The 5000-nt window shown below is 48.0% G+C and overlaps 1 protein-coding gene across 7 annotated transcripts in view; it reads right to left on the bottom strand.

Moving 5' to 3' along the window:
* The window catches only part of fgfr3 (fibroblast growth factor receptor 3), a 39147-nt gene extending 34831 nt beyond the window's left edge, over positions 1–4316 (bottom strand). For 3 of the 7 annotated variants that reach the window (XM_081724445.1, XM_081724447.1, XM_081724448.1), the window contains exon 1: positions 3736–4316. The gene's annotated coding sequence lies outside the window, so the exon portion shown is untranslated. Of the gene's footprint in view, positions 1–1814; positions 1912–3735 lie in introns of all 7 variants that reach the window. The other 4 variants (XM_035531653.2, XM_035531655.2, XM_035531656.2 and 1 more) reach the window with 2 other exon arrangements.
* Positions 4317–5000: the final 684 nt, after the last annotated feature.

Here is a 5000-nt window from a genome sequence, read left to right as displayed (position 1 = left end):
TCTCTAAAGAAAACACACACTCCCCTTAAACACAGCAGCCTCTGTGGGTGTTTCTGTGTGTGTCTGGGAGCGTGCCCACGAGATCGCGCTTTGCCACATAGAAAGTTTACATTAGTTGCAATAAAAGGAATGCAAAGTAGTCTAAATGTGAGCATGCGCAACTGTGCGCATGCACACACACAGACATGAACTGCATGATATTGTGCCCTGCTGTGGGTTTCTGCTTTGAGTATATGTGAGCTCTGTGTTGTCTTAAACTTTAACTTCTTGTTATTGTAGAATAGCCTTGACTTTCACGCACACACACACACAAAGTTTTTTTTTTAACTGGTGGCATTTATCTAGGCGTTCACAGACTCATATGTGGACGCACAGACACACACACACACACACACACACACGCACTCAGTCTCCCGAGGATGGCGCGGCCCTGTTTTTCTTTCTCCTGATGAGTAGAGCCTCATTTCTTGGTCAGCACATACTGAGGAGAGATCTAGTGGTGAGGGAGTGGGCATACAAACAGACTAGTGTGTGTGTGTGTGTGTGTGTGTGTGTGCGCACGTGCGTGTAGGGTAGTGCGCTGAGCAGCCCTGTGTTTATCTCTGCACGGCTGAGCACGAGTGGGCTCAGTGCTGCAGAGTGATAGTGTATCGGGTCAGGGCTGTTTGCTGAGCGCGTATGTTTGTGGAGTCTATCCCCATCGTGTGTGTGTCGTGGCGTGTGTTTGGCTGACGTGTGTGTGTGTGATCCTGGCCTGGGTTCTGGGACTCTCGCCGTATCTTACAGTAGAGCTGACGCAGCGTTCGCTCTGGCCCAGAAATCCCTGTGCTCACGGTCTTCTCCTTCATCTACTCCAGAAATCCGGTGCCCACATAAAGGCGTAGGCTGGCGCGCCTTGGCGAGGAGAGGGCAGGGCCCAGGCTGGATCCGATCCGCGACGATCGCGCGGTAGCGGACTCGCGCGGCCGCGAGACAGTGACGGAACGCCACTGCTTTGCCGGAGTCTAAACACAGAGGGAGCGTGGCGAGGCCAGGCAGGCCATTATGGCTGATTAACGGCGGCGCGTATCCATCGTGTGACGCTCCGACCCCGGCTCCCAACACGCCTTATTTATTCAAAGGATTTACTAGGAATTTGATTCGGCATCTACCGAAAGACGACTTTTACCAGCCGGGCCTGTATATGAATACGCCGGCTGCCACGTTCTGTTTTAGCGGCTGCTCCGGTTCTCTCCGCTGCAGTGTGAACCAAACAGAAAGGCGCCTGGCAGCTCCCACTGAGCTTAAACAGGCCGGCGCTGCAGCCTGGACAGCTATGCTGGCCTCCCTGGCACTGGGGAATGTTTGTGCGTCTGTGTAGCTGTGACTATTCTGCTGTAATATCTGAAGTGCTTAAAATATAGATACAGAATTCAGCTGCTCAGGTATGGACACTCAACGTCCTGTGATAGCTGAGCTGTTTTGTTTTTTTTTGTTTGTTTTTTAGGAGAGGCTCTTTAAATGAAACTCCGTCACATGCGAGTCACATCTCACATTAAAAAAAATATCCTTAAGATGTAATAATTATCCAGCCAAGTGAACAGCCTTGTCACACCAGGTCTGCCATTTAACACAAGGATTATGAGAAAAAGACAATAATACCGAGAGAAAGAGAGATAGAGAGAATGAAAGAATGTGTGTGTGTGTGTGTGTGTGTGTGTGAGAGAGAGAGAGAGAGAGAGAGCGGGAGAGAGAGAGAGAGAGCGGGAGAGAGAGCAGGTAAATCCTGAGTTGTCTGTAGTAAAGTCTGAGGTAATCTTTCTAAGAATACTCACTCTCTACTGCGGCTCTCTGGAAGCACTGTGACCGCGATCACTGATCACGCTGAAGACACTGATCAAACTGTTCAGGCATGTTTACCGTTTCCTAGAGCTACACGGAAAAAAAAAAAAAAAAAAAAAGATTTACTTCAAAAAAGCACCACGCCCATCAGTGCGTCTGAGGATCATCTGTGAACAAAGATGCTAGTTCTGAAATCCGCTGTGTGGACCCTGAAACGCTCCATGCTTTTGAAGCCCACCAAGCAGACCCTTCATCTGTGGCTACAGTCCTCACAAAATGAAAATCCACTGAAAAGGACGAATGTAAGCGAGAGAGATAGATAGATAGAGAGAGAGAGAGAGAGAGAGAGAGAGAGAGAGAGAGAGAGAGAGAGAGAGAGAGAGCGCGAATGATGGGTGGGGTCTGATGGCACGGTGATGACTGCCGTACAGTTCACAGTCTGAACTCCTCTTGAAGGCTCCATAGAGTGGCCTCATACTGAGCTCAGCTAAGACCTGGGAGAAGACTGCGTGTAGAAACGCAACCACAGCTATCTGCTAAGACCGGCGGAGGAAGGTCTCGTTTAGCCTCCGAAAACTGGCACCTTTGTAAAGAGTTCTTCATATCAAGACTTGTTTTTCGAATGCAGAATAATGGCAATGACATATGGAGAAAGTTGTACCTAAGCTTAAACTGTGGTCTGAATACAACCTACAGAGCCTCTCCTGTTAAGACTCCGTCCAATGATGTAATTTAACCCAAGACTAGGGCTAAATCAGGAAACTGTAAAATGCTCCAATTGCCTTTAATGGCCAATGCCCAAATACTAAAGAATACAAATGGTGAATGCCTAAATACTAAAGTATACTCATTCATAAATTCATGTGGAGGTGTGCTGTAATGATTGTTTGACTAGGTAAAATAATATGAATTATTCGTTTATTTATTAGCCAAGCAGTTCTTAAAAGTCTGAGAAAACGGACAAACTAATTGTTTTCAGTAGAGAAAGCCCATAAAGTAACATATATGGCATATGAGAGAGAGAGAGGGACACTTCGGAGCTGCCTAATGATCCCCGGTAGCCGCGTTAACACCTCGGGAGACGTTAACTCACTCTGATGTGCATAATTGGTTTCGTATGTCCAGCGCAGGGCAGAAATGGACACAGAACGGCTCTGCTACGTTTAGTGTGACAAAAATACACCAGACCTCTCCAGTGACCTCGGAGGAAACGCGTGGTTGCGTAAAGGCACTTTTTAATCGCCACAGAACAGCTGCAGTCTCTCCTATGACAGGGACAACAGAGAACAATAGCGAAAGATCCGCTATTATTTGTGAACTTCGTGGTCCGATAGAACCCCCCCAAATGAGTTAGACCTGAGCTATCGTTAAAACACAGCGTCCGGTAACACCTGAAGTCATAGTTTCTCGCACACGAAACTGACGTTTGTTCGGGTTTCGGTGCGTAATTCGCAGAGAAAAAAAATAAAAATAAAAAAATAAATAAATATATATATTCGTGGAACATGCAAATAGACAAAGCAAATAGAAGCAAACATTGTAGGACGGCTGCTACACAGGTGCGGCTCCGTCTCTTCTCCCTGACAGGCTACGGGACACGCCTGCGCGAGCAGTCTCCGAGCACGAGGCACCGCGCGCACGGGGCAACACCTGTCCGACTGGAACCGGTACTGGCGCAGACCGCGCGTGTACTGAGAGACGTGACGGGCGCTTGGTCCGTCTTTACTTGCATTATCAATGTTTCATTCCATTTGTCTTTGGCTAAATCTCCAGTGGAGCGCTGTGACTAAAACTCAACAGACCTGTCTGGGGTTAGAACAAGGAAATCGCTAAAAAGGCATAGGTGCGCTACTGACACTTATACCGTCCCCGAGCAATAATAATAGCAGCAACAATAATAATAATAATAATTACCCGTGCTGTCGGTAATCCTTTTCACAGTTAGTAGAAATCACAATAAATTGTTTATCTGAAATCAAACAGATTAGTCCAATTGGTCCGTTAAAATGAAACGAGACTGGATATATTCAGTCGTTCCTGCCGGGGCAATCCAAAAAAACTTCAGTTTCCAAACCCCAAAGCTCCTTGTTCCGTGTCGGAAACCTTGCCCTGTCTGGCGTGCAGTCAGTCGACCGTTTGCGTTGAAAAGAAAGCCTCATTTACTGCATTTAATCCCTAGCTGATCAACGCGTCCTCCTCATCGGCAGAAGACCTCGAATTTCACCGAGCTGCCTTTCCCGGGCTGAGCTCCAGGCGAACTCTCCGGAGGGATGAGCGCCCTGGCCTCTGCGTCCTTGGTGCACAACCGCTCCGCCGCGCCGCTGGCTCGCCTGTGAAGCGCGAGGCGCTGCTCGCTTGCCTTTGGTGCTGCGTGAAAGCTTGGCTCGCAGCCTCCCACTAACAATTTGGAGCTCCGAACTCTGGAGAGAGAGAGAGAGAGAGAGAGAGAGAGAGAGAGAGAGAGAGAGAGAGAGAGAGAGAGAGAGAGAGAGAGAGAGAGAGGGAGGGTGGGGTGGGGGGAAGCCAGGATCGGATTTCAAACCGAGTCCCTGCTGCGACTTCTGCGTTCACCGCCTGCTGCCCCCCTCGCGAGCTCAGGGCATAGAAAGAGAAATGTAGCGAGTCGAGGTGGAGCTGCAGGCGCCTCCCACGAGCCCAAATATTCAATCAACTTCTCACTTCGGTGTTCGTTCACTGTCAAATTAGCTGCGCTCAGCGATGCGCAACCGCGATATACACTGCAGAGTGTCAGCAGAAACGCAGTTAAATACAGCGTAGCAGTCTCTGTCTATATAGTTTTAAATATAGTGAGTTCATTGGCATTGAAAACGTAACCACAGGTAGGTGTATAACAGATAGGTGTATAACAGACGAACCCAACTTATCTTTTGAAAGAGATAACGACATATGCAGGGAAATACACGTACGTGCAGCTATATGGACTATAAAGGCAGTACTGTGGAAATGTGCCCGTGTGTCGGTGCAGATGGTCAGCGCGCTAAGTGAACCTCATCTCCAGTAATAATGTTAAAGCGCAGTATTGGGTTTTTATTGGGTTATTTCAGCAACCGCGGAGAAACAAACTACCCCCCATCTTGGAAAAACAGCCCCATCTCTCTAGCATTTCAGTATTCAGTATAAACATTTTGGTTTTAAACCATAAACCAATAAACATTTAA

This window comes from Electrophorus electricus, chromosome 12 (genome assembly GCF_041902795.1).
Source record: "Electrophorus electricus isolate QZ-2024a chromosome 12, ASM4190279v1, whole genome shotgun sequence".
NCBI lineage: Eukaryota > Metazoa > Chordata > Actinopteri > Gymnotiformes > Gymnotidae > Electrophorus > Electrophorus electricus.
This window is presented reverse-complemented; position numbering and strand designations above follow the sequence as displayed.